Raw genomic sequence first — 18253 nt, 5'->3', positions numbered from 1 at the left:
GGCCAGTCAGACCACACGCCAAAGCCAGGGGAGCGACTGTCCAGCTTCCCTCTGGGTTTCGTCTTGAATCCCAGGAAGTTAGAATCCGACCCACGTGCCAGGGGGACCTTGCATCTTTTTAGGTCTATGAACAGAGAAGCTCTGGCGAGCTATCTGACATATTGGTAATCACTGTTCAGCATATTTAAAAGATGGCCGAGCCTCGTAGCAAAATAAGTCCATTCAAAATTCGGAACCCCCAGCCAACCCTCCTGTTTACTGTGAAATATGGTGTCACGTGTACTATGAGTATTTAGTCCAGTCCGCTGCCTTACCAAACGCACAGTTCTATCATTCATTTCATGTAGAGATTTACATGGAATATGTACATTGGAAAACAAGTGTTGAACCTTGGCCAGTGCTATTTGTCTGATTGCTTCTAGCTTCATGATGAGTGGCAGGGGGGATGCATCAATTAAATCGAGTCTGGTGGAATACTCAGATGTGATGTCATCTACTTGATCTTTCCACTCGCCTGCCACGTTGAATTTATGACCTAGATAAGTATATGTCTTGTGGCGTGAATATACTCTTAGTGACTTATTGTTGATTGTAAATACAGGTATTGAATCTGATTTGGAATGGTACCAGCGGTTCCCCCCGCTCCGCCTCTCATAAAAAACGGCACATTTGGAATCTTTCACCTCTAAACCAGACCACTCCAAAAAGGAATCAGTTCTGTGTCTCTCTCTTTTTTTTGTACCCAATTTTTGTTTTTAAACTTTATTATGGATCTTCTTTACTTTGTAGAACATCCATCATGTTTTTATGCCTTATTGTTCACAATGATTGTTGATGCAGGTTCTCTGTGAGACACAGGTGTGTCTGGGAGGTCTACTCACTGATGGCTGAGTGATGTCACTATATCTATATATCAATCAATCAATCAATCAATCAATCAAACCTTTATTGGCAGATGCTTGGTCCATAGATGACACATACACAATTACAAAAAGCACATAAGGGCACAATAAAAGAACAAAAGTACATTATAAAAGAGAGTCATACCAGAATTTCCACATATGTGACTGGTATCTCACAGTGCTTAGCCCAGGATCAGTGAGCAACTTTTTTTTTTTTTTTTTTTTTTTTTTTTTTTTTACAGTTTTTCTTTTATTACACACAGACCACAAAACAATAAACAAAAATGTGCAACATGCACATACAAGGGAGAGGGAAGTGTGAGAAAACAAAAACAACCAACAACAACAAACATCCCCCACAACAGCAATGCAACACAGAGGCAAGCAATCGTTCATAAGTATTTCAATATAGAATGTTATGGCAAACAACGATGCCAGTGTCAACAGGAATCCCGGATAGAGTGGGCAGCATCCACAATGAATAAAGAAAAGAAAACATCCACTTTATGTTGTATATGAGACTATCTAGGTTGTAAGGCTAGCGATTGATAAGCTAAAGAGTTTCTCACCAAGTCCCACAGCTCAGTAGGACCGATATCAAGGTCCCCCAGCCTCCCGGTAACTCTTTCCATAGTTAACAAGTCTAAGAAACCACTCACCCAGTCCTCTATTAAAAAGCATCTGGGTTTGCGGAACTTCCAATTTAATAAAATTATTCTCTTAGTGGCCAGAAAGGCCAGACCAACGATCTTCTGTACATGCTTGCTTTGTGTTTGTGTGACCCTAGTTCCTAGCAGACATTCAACAGGGCCAGCAGTAACGTTTACATTTAACAGTCTCGAGAGTGTGTCAATAACCTCTTCCCAAAATATTTTTACTGCTGGACAGTGCCACAGCATATGAAATAAAGTACCAACTTCTCCACAATGCCAGCATTGATCTGAGGAGTTGGGATCCATTTTCTTAATTATTGAGGGAGTTATATATGCCCTATGTAAGATTTTAAACTGTAGTATTCTGTATCGGACTGCAGCTATAGTTATTGAATCTCTCCATATTAGGTCCCATTCTACAGGGTCTATTGACACACCTAGATTCTGTTCCCATCGAGTTTGAGTCAATACCAGACAATCAGTAGGGGAATGGGTCAGCAGCCTATACAGGCCTGAAACCGTTCCTCTATTAGAAGCCAGCACTCTCATTTTCATGTCTACTGCTAAGTTACAGCCAATAAATACATCTGTGTATTTAGAGAAAATAGATTTCAACTGTACATACTGCAAAAAAGCATGATCGTTCAGGTTATATTTGTCTTTGATTTCTATAAACGGTATAATTTTCCCATTTTTTATAATTTGTGAAGTTTCTATAATGTTATGATGCTGCCACACCAGGTTGGTCACCGGGTTTCCTCCTGCCTTAAAAAGTGGGTTATTCCATGAAGCTAACGAGACCCCTTTGATACCAAGCCTTTTATAAACAATTTTAGCAATATCACATGAAAACTTAATGATAGCGTTATCTAACTTTAAGGGAGGGTGAGGATGATACCACAATGATGATAAGGAAGTTAGTGTGTTGTTCTCCCTTACTATGCATTCCTCAAGCCAGTCCCAGCTACCCTTGCACCTAGCCTGCTTATAGCCCCAGGTCAAAGGGTATCTGGCGTTGTATGCCAAGTAATACAGGTAAATATCTGGAACCCCCAAACCTCCTTTACCTCTTGGCAATGATAGCTTTTTATGACTGATCCTGGGTTTATTTTCCTTCCATAAAAAGGAAGAGAAAAGCTTATTTATGTCATTAAACCAGGATTTTGGGATATAGGAGGGCACAGCAGAGATTAAAAAAGTTATTCTAGGAAGAATGTTCATCTTTAAAACCTCTGCTCTACCCCAAAGGGATAGAGGAAGAATTGACCACCTCTTAATATCATCCTTAATAGAACGCAATAGAGGTGGAGCATTCAGATCGAGAATCATGTTAATAGGGGTTTTAATCAATATTCCCAAGTATTTCATCCCTTCTGGTTTCCAGATAAAGGGGGCTGTGCCGAGGTCTGAGTTAAATGTTCGGCAATTAAGTGGTATAGCTTCACTTTTAGACCAATTTATCCTGTATCCTGATAATTGACTGAATGTTTGGATAGTTTCTAGGACCTGGGGTACAGAATGTGCAGGCTCGGACAGAGTTAGCAGGATATCATCTGCGTACATGTTAAGCTTAAAATCATGATCCTCCACTGAAACACCTGTAATGTCCTTGTTCCTTCGAATGGCGCATGCCAACGGTTCTAAGGCTAACACGAACAACAATGGGGCCAAAGGACAACCTTGTCTCGTAGACCGATACAGTTGGAAAGGAACTGAAATTAAACCGTTAGTCTTAACTGATGAAACAGGCTCATGATACATTGCTTTTATCCATTGCATACATTTTGGACCAAAACCAAATCTAGAAAGTGTGTAAAACAAGAAAGGCCATTCTACTCAGTCAAATGCTTTCTCTGCATCCAGTGATATTGCTACCACTGGATGAAGAGAAGAGCTAGCTTTAAGCATTATCTGTAACAGTCTCCTCATATTGTTAGAGGAAAGCCTTCCTGGGATAAATCCCACTTGGTCTAAATGGACCAAGTTGGCAATGACTTTCTCTAAACGTTTAGCAAGTATTTTGGCCAACAATTTATAGTCAGTATTAAGCAAACTTAAAGGTCTATAGTTATTTACATCCATATGATCCTTCCCAGGTTTAGGCAATAATGTTATAATAGCAGTACGCATCGTCACTGGCATAGATTGTTTCTCTATAATATCATTATATAAATAGACCAGTAGGGGAGTCAGTTCCTTTGCAAAACATTTGTAAAACTCTGTAGTGTATCCATCTCCTCCAGGGGCCTTACAGTTTGCAAGACATTTTATAGCATCTTTAATATCCTTTTCTAAAATAGAAGCCTCTAGCTTATCCCTATCCTGTACATTCAATTCTGGCAAGGACAAGTCCTTAAAGAAATTCTCTAAGTGGTCCTCTTGTATTTGACATTCAGATTTATACCGTGATGCCAGTGATTCCCTAAATGTAGTGTTTATAATTTCAGGGTCTCTTATAATACAACCACTGCTATCTTTAATTGCTGCTATTGAGTGTTTATGTTCAAGTTGCTTGAGTTGATATGCAAGCATCTTCCCTGCCTTCTCCCCGTTCTCATAGTATTTTCTCTTCAATTTATATAAAGCAAATGCTGTTTCTTCATGGGTAATGGCTTGAACATCAGCTCTAACTAATAGGAGTTCTTTTCTTAACATGTTATTTTTTGGGTCCATCATATGTCTCCGTTCAAAATCTTTCAGCTTAACAAACAATGCATCTTTCCTTTGTTTCCTGGTTTTATTCTTGTAGGATGCATAACTAATAACCCAGCCCCTACAAGTAGCCTTAAGGGCTTCCCACACAGTCTGAATGGGGGTGTCCTGATTCATATTTAAAACAATAAACTCATCAATCCTTTGCTTTATTAGAGATACAAATGTCTCATCACACAGTAAAGAGTTGTTGAATTTCCACTGTTTAGATTTATGCTTGTTGTTTGCCAAGCGAAAAGTAATTGATACTGGTGCGTGGTCAGAAATAATGAGACTATGAATGGATGTATCAATAACAGAACAAACTAATGAATTTGAAAGTAGGAGATAATCAATTCTGGAATATGAGTTATGCACCATAGAATAAAATTTGTATTCTCTGGAATAGGGGTTAATTAAACGCCAGACATCTGTCAAAGATTGCGTCTCCACTAGCTCTTTAAAAGCTAGGGAAAGTGCTCTATCTGCTGGTAAGGGACGACCTGAACGGTCCACAGATGCATCGTTAACTAAATTAAAGTCCCCCCCCAACAAGAGTGGTACATCAGAGTATTGAGCAAGCAGGATGTTCAATGAAGATATAAATGTAGCTTGTGCTGAGTTTGGTGCGTATACATTAGCTAAAATTATTTTTTCATTCTGCAGTTCTCCTGAAAGTATCACATATCGACCCTCGTTGTCCATTTTCACATCTAAGGCTGTGAATGATAATTTCTTTGAGATTAAGATGCAAACTCCTCTGGAGGCCGCTGTACCGGAGGAGACAAACACTTGCCCCACCCATTGCTGTTTTAATTTTAATGACTCTTCTTTAGTAAGATGTGTTTCTTGAAGCATTGCTATATCACAGTTCAGCGCCTTCAGATGAGTCAATATCCTATATCTTTTTACAGGGTTTTGGACTCCCTTTACATTCCAAGATATAACCTTAATTACATTGTACACCATATTTACCATAACCATCAGCTATTCTGAACGTTGCCATATCTTTAATTATTAAACTTTTGTGCTGTCGTGTGGGGTAATACAAAAACGAAAAACAAACAGAAAATAACCACATAAAAAACATACCAGAAACCCCGCTTTTTTGCGGGTATACAATTACCAATCCCGGGATGAAAGCTAACTTCATCCCCTGTCCGTGATAGTCGAGTGTACAGGCGCCAGATGATTTCTACACACCAAGACCAAATCCCAAATAATGTAGCTCATTAGTAGTGAAAACCGACAGAATAGCACACTGATATATGAAATACAAAGGAGATCACTACCTTAGCACAACCATAAACCAAAACCGTCATTCCCATCACCCCCAAAACAATGAAAGGATATGTAGCCTATAATCCCAAAAAATAAAAATAAATAAAATAAAACGAGGGAGGGAAAAAAGACATTAGGCAATAGAGGCATACAATTTTTTTTTTTTTTCCCTACTATCTCCTTGCAATAGGCTATCATATTTATTTCATAATGGCCGTCATAACTCACAGGCTATATAAGATCAAAATGTAGGCTAAACTAAAATGAAACATTTGCTTTTCACATAATTAGGATCTCTTAATGCTTCATTCTGCTGCTATAGCCTACATTTTATGCCTCCAAGAGTTCCAGTGGCCTTCTGCACTTTTACCAGTAGGCCACTGTATACTAAGTGATCATTTGAATGATTGTAGCCTATTAGAAGAAGAAAACAAGCCAAAATACATTCGTGACCCAGTCAAAGTCACTTCATTTAAAGAAAAAAAAAAAACATAAAACAATGAGACAAAGAAAATGCAGTCTTAATTAACATATTTGCACTCACAGAATCAGTTTGTGTGGATTGTATGCCAGCTTCAGCTGCGCAAAAGTTAGTATGTTTCATCACCCACTGGACCCAGTTTTTTCTTCAGGTGCGTCCTCGCCATCTTGGCCGATTTGTAGACCAGCTTTTCTCCATCAATGGTAACCACCAACCTGGCTGGGTGAAGCATCCCAAACCTCAGATTATTTTTCTTCAGGACATCGATTATGTCATTATATTCAGCGCGTTGTCGCCAGACCTCTGTTGGCAAATCTTGACGAACGTAGAAAGGCCGGTTGTCCCACATGAGAGGTTTCTTCTTCCCTGCAGCTGTCAAAATCTTCTGTCTGTCTCCCCACCTTAGGAGACGGACGATAACCTGACGAGGGGGATCTGCAGGGTTTGGCCGTGGACCCAAGGCTCGATGTGCCCGGTCTATCTCGGGGAGTGGGTCGTTGTCCCCGAGATCCAGGATGTCGCGGAAAATGCGGCCCAATAGAGCATATACGTCCTCTGCCTCTGTTCCTTCCTTCAGGCCGGACAATCTGATATTGTTTCTCCTGCTCCGGGATTCTAAATCATCTACCCAGCCACGCAGGAATGATACTTGTTTGTTTAAGTCTTTGACTTGCCCGCTTTCGTGATTTAATCCGTCCTCCAAGGTGCTTATGCGCTTCTCTGCGTCTGCCACTCTTTTCTTTACAGCTGTAAAGTATTTTGACAAAGTCTTGATGGCAGAATTAATTTCTTCGAGTTTAGTGTTGAGAGACGCCTGGTTATTCTTAAAATCGGTAGATAGCAGTTTTGCCCAGGCTGGGGCATTACCCCCGTCGTCATCTGTGTTAACATGTTGCAGCTGTGTTTCCTCATCTCCACTCATACCTGCTGCGCTGCTTTTGCCGATCTTAGCCCTCGTTCTAATATTCCAACTTTTAGTCGGCTTGGCCATCTGGATTCAGTCCAGCTTAAACTTTGTTATTCATAGCGCTGAAGTTCTTTTATGACGGCTTTGTAGTCTAATTTTGGTCTTGGTGAGTAACCGAAATCACCTAGAACGCCATGTCCACCTGTCCGTGATCACGTGATCAATCAGTGAGCAACTTAATAATAACATTCTGAGACACGTTCAATCTACAGATGAACCTGTACCTATATATATATATATATATATATATATATATATATATATATATATATATATATATATATATATATGCATTCTTGTGTTGGGCCTCTACCCTGATGAAGGCTCTGCTGAGCTGGTGAAGTTATTACATTATTCACTTCATTACATTTTGGATCAAGTTAAGTGCAGATTTTACTACATTTTCATGATATTATTGTGTTATTGAGCGCTAACGTCCTCTTACTTTGTGTCTGGGGGTCCAGGTTCATTACTGAAGTGTAGAGGAATGCCTTTAGAGTGGTCACTCTTACAGCTGGGTGCTGGAGACTCTGCTCTCTGCCTGTGGTACTGACCTCTGCAAACACAAATGTTTGATACATATCATCATTAGTTCTAGTAAAGACAGACAACAATGTATGTGATGTTGCACACTGTCACTCTTCTCTCTGCCTGTGGTTGACCTCTGCAAACCCAAATGTTTGATACATATCATCATTGGTTCTTTACAGACAGACAGACACACACACACACACACACACACACACACACACACGTGTATGTATATATATATATATATATATATATATATATATATATATATATATATATATATATTCTATTCTATTCTATTCTATTAATTCAGAATATTTATTGTGAATTTAAATTTAGAACACATGAATGTGTGTCTTGAGTGTAGTATTTTGCTGAGAGAATATATATAATTTTTGGCTAACATAATCCAGAGGAAGATCTATTTTGGTTGAATAGCTGTTTTGCAGAGCAGTAAGCAGTTATGTTTCTCTTTCCATCATATCATCACTACAAGCTTTGCTTCAGGAAGACAATCATCTCATACTGTGTAAACTAAACCAGTGGTTCTCAAACCTTTTCACGTCAAAGACCCCTCAACGGACACAACGTAGACCACACACCATCTGATAAGATTTTTGCTTTTAGATGTTTTATTACAGAAAGGTATTAAACTAGGGATGTTAATGATTAACCGCCCGGTACTCGATTAATTGCCATTAAGATCTTCACTGATTAAAAATGTAATGAACTGTTTAACAGAAAATGCATTCTGTACATCATTTCTGCGGTGGAACTGACATACTGTAGTACGCTATATTAACTTTCATCCCAGCAGAGGACATAACGTTACTTCACACAAACTACATGTAGCGGTCACTGTATGATCTGAACTTACATGTTACTGATGGGCCATGGAAACAGAAATGATGAGGCAAGAAGCGGTCAAACCGTAGCGTTAAGTCCAGCGTGGGAGCAAGCAGACGGACACACACACACACACACACACACACACACACACACACACACACACACAGCACTTTGGGGTGAGCTGAACTGGCGCGGTGGATTTGATACATTCCTATTTCCAATGGAGCGAGCGAGTAGTCGAAAGTAATTCAAGAAATAATGAACTACCCATTAGAATGCTCCAGTTATTGACCTTTGTCATTACTGAATGCCGATGTAAAGATCTATGCTAAAGTGCTGGCTCGGCGTCTTCAGTGCCATATGATAAGGCTGGTGCATTGTGACCAGACAGGTTTTATAATGGCCCATTTCCACCGCTGGTATCAGCGCGGCCCCACCCAGCTCGTGTCGCTTTTTTGTTTCATTCCACCGATCAAAAACATGGACAGCCCGGGTTGAGTCGGCATTGAGTCGTGCTAGTTTTGGTCCCTGCTTTGTTGAGGTTTCAGCGCTGTGAACCCGGTACCATACCGTGACGTGAAAACACTGCAGACGACTGATTGGTCAGGCAGAATTGTGTTTACTGTATCTACTGACTGTCAATGCTGGATACCAGTTTAGTGGAGCTTACCTTCTCTTCTGTTAATGTTATTTCCATCAGTCTTTTGTGTTGCTGCCTTCGGCTCTGGTGAAATAAAATCGATCTCCTTGCTCAGCTTAACATGACGGTGGTTTTCAATTGTTTTGAGAGAGAAAAAGTCTGCTCCTCGGGAAGCCCTTTGTAGTTGTGTGGTGCGTTGGCTCCGCTAGGCCGAAGGCAGGGGTTTAGTGAAGCCGCAGTCTTGCCTGGTGAGAGGCCGCCGGGGTAGAGGCTTCCCTTCTCCCTGTAGCGCAACTCCCGTCCCCCGCGCAGTGCATGCATATGAGTTTGAGTAACAACAAAGTGATGTCCATTCTCCTAGCCGATTGTCACATTTGCCCATGTACAGTGTAGGTCATTTAGAGGCACCAGTATTTCATAAACAGTTTAAAAGTTCTGTGTATGGATTTAATTTTAACGTTATACGTTATAGCCTACTTCGGCTATGGGCGGAGGCCAGATATGCGGTCGCTATGATGACCAGGTGTGGGCAGAGGCGAGTAAGCTTGCTATAAAAAACAGAGTCTATATCAAGTAGAGACGAGTAAGACCAGGTCGAGTAGAGCTGTACTGTGCTGATATATGGTGGTGGAAATGAGCCATAAGATCCAGACTGGCATATGATAATGTAAGGAGGCTACTACATGTTATAGATGGCTCCTGTAGGCTGTATTCCCCTGCTGCAGTGCTCTCACTGGATGCGATGAAGGCCTTCGATAGGCTGGAATGGCCTTTTCTGTGGTCTGTGCTTGAGGGAATGGGTTTCGGCGATACCTTTATTGATATGGTCAGAGTGCATTGATATGGTCAGAGTGCTGTATGCAAATCCTATGGCTATGGTGCTCTGGGGTAAAACCTGCTCCCTCCTCTTTGCCATCGCCAGAGGTTCCAGACAAGGCTGTCCTTTGAGCCTGCTGCTGTTTGCTCTCTCCCTCAAACCTCTTGCGCAAACCATCCACCAGTCACCACTGCTGTCTCCGACATCGATCAATGAAACCCATCATCATATTTCACTATGCTGATGACCTGTTACTTTTTGTTAGTAATGCAGCGCAAGACTTACCCCGGATACTCGTCATCTTTGATAAATTTGGCGATTTATCGGGATTCAAAATTAATTGGCAGAAGTCGGCCTTGATACCGTTGAACAAGGCTGTGGCTCATGCGGCCGTCCCTCAAGTTATTCCAGTTAGTCCACATTTCACATACCTGGGTGTACCTGGGTGTACCTGGGTGTTTGATACAATCTATAGGGAGTCACCCACAGGGCATCAGACCCTCCATGCACCGAAGGGTCTTACAATACTACGGTGTAGCACTAACTCTATTGCAGCGGATTGGGTGTGACCAACCCTTCCGCGGGCAACATTGCAGACAGAGTAGGAAGGCTGATCCGTGAGCGGCTGCTTCTGGGATGCGGGTCGGGGTCTTAATCGGCCTTGGCTGGGTCTACTGGGCGAGGGTGTATGATGTTGACAGACCCGAAACACCTTACGACCCCAGCTACTGGGGTCACTGCGCATGCTGTAGTCTGTATTTTAAACATAGAATCCTGGCTCCCCTGGCCAGTCTTCTTCTTCTTTTCGTTTCTTTGAAGCATGGCGTTATATGACAGTTTCCCTGGCCAGTGACACTTAGGAATAGACTAGGTGACAACCAAGTATAGTTTGGTGACAAGCTGGAGAGACAGTTGACAGTCGGAGAGACGGCATCCGGTACGGGATGGGTTTAGCACCCCAGCCTGGCTCTCTCGTGAGGGAGAAATCCACAAACGCTACGGATTAGCCTCCTGAAAATATGTGCAAAGATCGGCACGGTCTGGGGTCCTTCAGGCTAGAGCGAGGTGCTCGGTGCAGGTGAATGACGTGCACCGCACAGGCCTTCTTGAGGCATCCTTGAGGCATCCTCTCTACCTCTGGTTTGCCTTTGCCCCGGAGGGTCTGGTGAGATGAAGGAGGAGCGCAGCCGGGAGTCACCCACAGGGCCTTAGAGCCTCCATGCACCGAAGGGTCTTACAATACTGCGGTGTAGCACTAACTCTATTGCAGCGGATTGGGTGTGACTAACCCTTCCGCGGGCAATGTTGCAGACAGAGTAGGAAGGCTGATCCGTGAGCGGCTGCTTCTGGGATGCGGGTCAGGGTCTTAATCGTCATCGGCTGGGTCTACTGGGTGAGGGTGTATGATGTTGACAGACCCGAAACACCTTACGACCCCAGCTAACATCACTGATGACGCGTCCCAGCGCATGCTGTAGTATGTATTTTAAACATAGCAAGACATAATTTTGAAGATACTCTCAGATTATTTCCAGATGGTCTTCTCCAACTCTCTGCGCAGCCGAGTCTCAATAATTAAGATGAATATCCTCCCGAGGGTCAACTTTTTTAGTTCCATGCTTCCTCTTCCTATACAATATTGGAGCAAATTGCAATCAACTGTTACCAAATTTGTGTGGCGGGATAAGCGCCCGTGAATCAAACTTTCTACCATGCAGCAAACTTTGAATTGTATTACTGGGCTTTTACGCTTAGGCCTCTTCTAACTTGGTTTGATCCTTACACACTGGTGTCTTGGCGTGTCCTGGAGGAGAGCCTTATACATTCATACTCGCTCCAGGATCTGCTGTTTTCCAATGTACCGTTAGCGCAGGTCAGGAGGTCGTTTGGCCCTATAGTCACACAGTTGTTTACGGTTTGGAGGCCAGCGGAGAAGATCTGTGGGATTTCCTTTGCGTGGCACCCATGCACGCCGATTTTTGACAACCTTAAGCTGCTGATAGGTGGCCGGCCTATACATTATCCTAGCTGGAGGGAGAGAGGAATTAATACTTTGGAGGATATTTATGGACACAAGGGGCTGCACTCTTTTGAAGATCTATGTAATTTTTTTAATTTGCCTCGCTCTTGCTTTTTTTTTTATCTACAACTGAGATCCGTTTTGAAGACCTGCAGAGTAACATTTCCTCTCACACCTCATTCATTACATACACTTCTGGGTAGCACTTCTGGTACTAGGGGGTTGGTATCTAAACTTTATTGGTTTATTTCACAACATGCTTATAGGCCACCTGGCATTAGCTACATAGTGGAGGGCTGATATTCCTGACTTCAATGTTGATTTTGATTGGAATAAAGTTTGGTTTAATATTCTGTTAGCCTCAATAAACCGGATCATCAGCAGATCCACTACAACTTTGTACACAGAACATATATGACACCTAGGAAGCTCTGCTTAATGAAGACTATCCCTGACTCCAATTGTAAACTATGGGCTTGTCTCCACTTAGAAACCATTATTTTGCTGCCGTGAACCCAGCTAATAAAGATTAGCTGGGTTCATGGCAGCAAAATAATTGGTGGCCACGCGGAGGAAACCGCCTCACACCGTTTATTTTCGAGTATGGGTTCTTACATATCTAGACATTGTATACCTGGAACTGTCTATGGCCCTGGTTCATGGGGCGAAAGATCTCCCATTAGAAATGTGTCGAGTAGTTTTTCACAAAACCTTAAAGGTCTTCTGAAGTAAGTCACTTATCTATCATGCTCAGCATCTGCAAATCCCCAAGGTATTTTTTTATTTTTATTTTTTTATCTTAATTTATTTCTGTATTGTTGTTTGTCTTGGCTGTTTTTTGTCTTCCTTGTTGTATGTGTCACCAGTAGGGCTTGTTCTATATTAAACTGTAATCTATGTAATATGACTTACCTGTAGTGCCTATGGGTTGGATTGTAATATTATGTAGAGATTGGGGATATGGACTTACCAGGGTTTACATGGGTTGGGCTTTGGATGGACTGTGGGAGGGTGTCTAAAGATTGTTCTCAGGTGAGACGCATCAGCCGATTGCGGTGTGTGCTGAGCCTTCCAGGGGGCTATGCTGATTGGCTGGCTGCGGCGCCGAGCCGGGTTCTTAACCTGGCGTTCTGTAGATGTCAGCAGCGGCCTGGACGAGTGATCACGGACACAGAGGGAGAGCAGACCTCTACGGCAGATCGGCGAGACGAGGCGAGGGTCCGATCGTACCTGGCCATCGGGGAAAAGCCATCAGGAACCTTCAATACAACGCTCGCTATTTTCCTGATGAAGGAAAGTTGGATGGCCATCACCTTCTGCAGCCTGTGAGTGTGTGCCCTGCGAAAGAGCGCTGTTTGTTCATTCCCGTTTTATTGTGTGTCCTGCCAGTTCCGGATCCGGATCGCCTGGGTGTGTGGGGCCAGCGTCTCCTCTGGCCGGCCGCATCGGTGCTTGTATCCGCCGTCACCAAGACTGCCCCGCCGGGCTGGACCGGACTTTTTAAACAGACTGTGCTTATGGGAAGGGGTGAGACGGACAATTGCATTATTCTCTCGGCCGGGAGGCTCAGACCGAGAGCGGACATTGAAGCCTACATTTATATAGCCAAACTGCCATTGATCACTCGTAACTCTGTTTATAGCAGCCAGCCAGTAACATCCACTCTTGTTTTAATAGCAGCTTTTCCCCTGTTATCCCTATAGTGGCCACTAGAGTCCCCGAGTTTTTCACTGTGTGTTGGAAGTTTATTCCAAGTTTGGGCAGTGGTGGCCCAATGGTTAGAGAAGCGAGCTTGTGACCGGAAGGTCGTCGGTTCAATCCCCGGGACCGGCAGGATAAATCTGGGTGGGGAAAGTGAAAAGGCAGCGCTTGCCCCTCCCTCATTACCACCACTGAGGTGCCCTTGAGCAAGGCCCTTAACCCCAACCGCTCCAGTGGAGCTGCTCAGTGGCCAGCAGATCAGACTGTGGTTGTACTGGGCAGCTTCCAGGTATGAATGTGTGTGTGAATGTGAACAGGGCACTCCTGAAAAAGAGAGCATTGCTCTCAGTGAGACTCCCCCATAAAAAAAGGTTAAAAGAAAAGAAAAAAAATCCCCTTTATGCACCATTATGTGCCATTGTAGTGAGTTTTCCTAGAAGTGTCACGTGTGCAGTCATGTCTTCATAGACATTGTAGTGAGTCTTCATAGAAGTATAGTTTTTAAGATAATACATAATGCTGCTCCCCCACCCCTAAATACCTTTGTGCAACTCTGCTCTGAGAGCAGAACTACAGCAGCTACCAGCAGCAGAACTACAAGGTCGAACTTATGGGGGGAGTGTAGAGTTTCAAAAAGAGGCTCTGCCTTTGCTCAATCCTGCTTCTCATTTAAAGCTATACACGACTGGAACAAACTCCCCACTAGGGATGGGAATTGATAAGATTTTAGCGATTCCGATTCCATTTTCGATCCTGCTTATCGATCCGATTCCTTATCGATTCTCTTATCGATTATCATTGGGCAAGGAAAAAAAAAGAGTACAAACGGGTTTATTAACACGTTCACTGCCAATTACGTGTTTTTACGTCAAACACAATCCAACCGTTCACTGCCAATGACGTGTTTTTACGTCAAATTTTTTTTTTTTTTTTTTTTTGACCGTGGGATGTGCATCTAACCCTTTTACATCTCTTATATAAGTATTGGACGTGTACAACGTGTACAACCCATTCCACCGACCCACTAAGTGGCGACAGTTCTTTCCTGACTAGAGGAAGGCAAGCAAAAAGCAGTGTGACGAAGCCATTCTCATAAAAAATGGATTGGCGAAAACGCTTTCGTTTTCGCGCTGATTGCTGGCAGTGCGGGATTGCAAATTTGCACAATAGATTACGGGTGGAACACACTTTGAAACACGCAGCATAAATATGAACAGAATCGCAAAAGCTTCATCAAAGCTCTCAACCAAAACTCCAAGATGCGAGCGAGTCCATCCAGACTTCCTCAAAGAGCGGCCGCGCAGACAGGCACAGCCGCACAGCAGCAGCAAAGCAGTGAGACTGGTGACAAGCTTGTGACACGGCCGCTGCAGCCAAGAAGAACGCCCACGGAGGGAGGAGTTGGAAGCAGAGGGGTGTTTCCTGCTGTTATGGAGGAAATTACTGTTCAAAACTATTGTTTAGGTCTTACTGATGCCAAAAATGAATGGTTAAAGTGACTGTTCTATCGAATTTCACAAAAAGCCGTTTATCTCAGAATAAATTTTCTAACGCTGAAACCATGCTGTATTCAACTGCTAATGCTTACATAACTACTAACTCTACAAACTAACTCTTTTAGACAGAGAAAGCACACATTCTATTAGTTCTTTTGAGATATTGTGTGTTCACAAAATCTTAGCAGAAAAGAATCCTCGGGTCTTGAAAGATGAGCCAGAATCCTCAAAAAAAACCTCTGGCAGAACCTACCTACAGTAAAAATGGCTGGCAGTGAATGTGTTAACATTAATTTTCTTTTATATTATTATCATTATAATTATGTATTCTTATTCAGCTCTGAGATCAGATTGCTCTTTTCAATCCCATACCAAGCAGGGATCAGTGTCTGTTAAACTGGCTTTGTTTGGGGGTTTGTATTTTGGGTTGAGCATCTTTGTCATCTCACTATAGAAAATATATAGTGGGAATGAATGAAACAGAACTAGTGGTTAGAATGACAACATGCAACTTTGACATTTTACTTTAGCTGGCATGTCAGACAAACTAATCACTGCTCGGTGACATTCGTTTACCCTCGCCTCGCTCATTTTACTCTTCCCTGCCTGGGTGAATGGAGGGGCTAGAAGTGCGCAGCACAAGAAGTACTCGCTGCAGCCTCTGACCCAGAGCGACTACCAGCCTCTGAACCAGTCTGACTCTGAACGTCATCATCCTCTAAATTAAATGGATGGAAATGGAGTATTGGTGAAATCTGGTTTACGCAATGAAACAAATGGCACAAACAATAAACACACAATAGACAGGGTCTGGAGGAGCGCTAACGTTAGCCGCGCTGCTGTTAGCCACGTTATCGTCACTCCGTAGCACATCAGAAACGTGACATTCCTCCAAAATTATTGCATGCTGTGTGGACAAATGTTTCTGCATATTGCTAGTATTTCCCCTCTTTGACGAAATAGAGGTTTTGCAAGCATTGCAAGTGGCACTGTGGTCATCGTTTTGCTTCTGCCTAGACTAAACAAAAAAAGGCTGCGTTGCGTGCGTGTCGCAGCGTGTGACGTCATCGCGCATGGAATCGATAGTGGAATTGTTAAGGATTTTGGCTAACGATTCCAAGGAATTGATCCACTGGGACCCGGTTCTCAACAAGAACCGGTTCTCGATTCCCATCCCTACTCCCCACTGACCTGAAAGTCTGTACAGATTTTAATACTTTCTCGCGTGAAGTTAAGAAATGGATTATAAAAATCCAACAATGCCCACATTAGTCTGCTTTATTACTAATTTGTCTTTCAGAACTGCATAATGTGATATTTATACCCTGTGTAGTGTATATAAATTGTGATTATGTGTGTATGATTTGTAGTGATATGTATAATGTATAACTAAGATGTGTTGATATCTGTTATGTACCCTGTAATATAGTTGTACTATCCTGAGTCTCCACTAGATGGAGCTATAGGCGTTACCTAACAGAAACCCTATATGAAGAAGATCCATTGTCATATGGCGGGCTCTCAGTCTCTATGTGCAAAGAAACAGTAAAGCCACATAAACCTATCTCGGTGTGCTGAGTCTTCATTGATGTATTGAGATCCACTATGTTATATTGGCGATGAGGATAATCTGGAGATACGCTGCACCCTGGGCCAAGGTGTTTGGAGTGATCGTTTGGAGGATTGATTGAAAACTCCAGGAGAACAAAGGACTTGGTGAAGGAGGGAAGAAACAAGTGGGTGAGATGGCAACCATAGGATCCCTGCCACACTTTGACTGCAAAGTGCAAGAATGGGAGGAATACTGTGAAATAGTGGAACACTTCTTCACTGCAAATGACATTGATGATGAAGATAAAAAGAAATCCATATTGCTCAGTGTGGTGGGTGCACAAACCTACAGTTTGACGAGAAACCTCCTCAGTCCCACAAAGCCTGGAGAGAAGACTTTTGCACAGTTGGTAACTTTATTAAAAACCCACTTTAACCCCAAGCCAAGTGAAATCGTCCAGAGATTTAAATTTGATTCACGCACAAGGAAATCTACTGAATCTGTTGCTGAATATGTGGCTGAATTGAGGAAACTATCTCAAGATTGTAATAATGGAGAGACACTTTCACAAATGTTACGAGACAGGCTGGTATGTGGAATAAGTGATGATAGAATCCAGAGACGATTACTGTCAGAGACTGATCTCACATTTAAAAAGGCCTTGTCTTTAGCCCAAACAAAAATGCTCAAACCAGATGGTACCTGCAGGTTATGTGGAGATTATAAATTGACTGTAAATAAAGTCTCCACCCTGGAGCAGTACCCCATACCTATAGTGGAGGATTTGATAGCTGCGCTAACTGGTGGGCAACAGTTCACTAAAGTTGACATGAGTCATGCATATCAGCAAATACAAATGGATGAACAATCTAAGAAATACCTAACTGTGAACACTCACCGGGGGATGTTTACATACAACAGGCTACCCTTTGGTGTATTCTCCACCCCTGCAATATTCCAGAGAACCATGGAGGGGGTCCTCCAGGGGATACCCCACGTCGCTGTGTATTTGGATGATATCCTGGTTACTGGGGCAACCAGGGAGATGCACCTCAGGAACTTGAATGAGGTGTTCACCAGGCTGGAAGATGCTGGTCTCAGATTAAGGAGGAGCAAATGCACCTTGCTGGCTGATGAGGTTCAGTATCTGGGACATAAAGTGGATGCTAAGGGAGTTCACACTGTGGAAACCAAGGTAAAAGCTGTTGTCAATGCCCCCACCCCAACTAATGTGACAGAGCTCCAGGCTTACTTGGGTTTATTGAATTATTACCATCGCTTCCTGCCCAAGCTATCCACATTGCTTGCACCTTTACATTATCTGTTGAGGCACGAAGCAGCCTGGAGATGGACTGACAGTCAAGAGGAAGCCTTCCAGAGGTCCAAAGACTTACTGAGGTGAGCTGAAGTCTTAGTACACTATTCTGGAGATAAGGCTCTCATATTAGCCTGTGATGCATCATCCTATGGTGTGGGAGCTGTGCTGTCCCACAGGATGGAAGATGGAGCTGAAAAACCCATTGGTTTTGTATCACGAACCTTGTCACCAGCTGAGGAAAAATACTCACAGCTGGATAAGGAAGGGTTGGCTGTGATTTTTGGAATAAAGAAGTTTCACAAATATCTCTATGGCAGAAACTTTACAATTGTAACTGATCACAAGCCCCTCATC

This window comes from Poromitra crassiceps, assembly GCF_964638095.1.
Source record: "Poromitra crassiceps genome assembly, contig: HAP1_SCAFFOLD_69, whole genome shotgun sequence".
Classification (NCBI taxonomy): Eukaryota; Metazoa; Chordata; class Actinopteri; order Beryciformes; family Melamphaidae; genus Poromitra; species Poromitra crassiceps.
Note: the sequence above shows the minus strand (reverse complement) of the source record.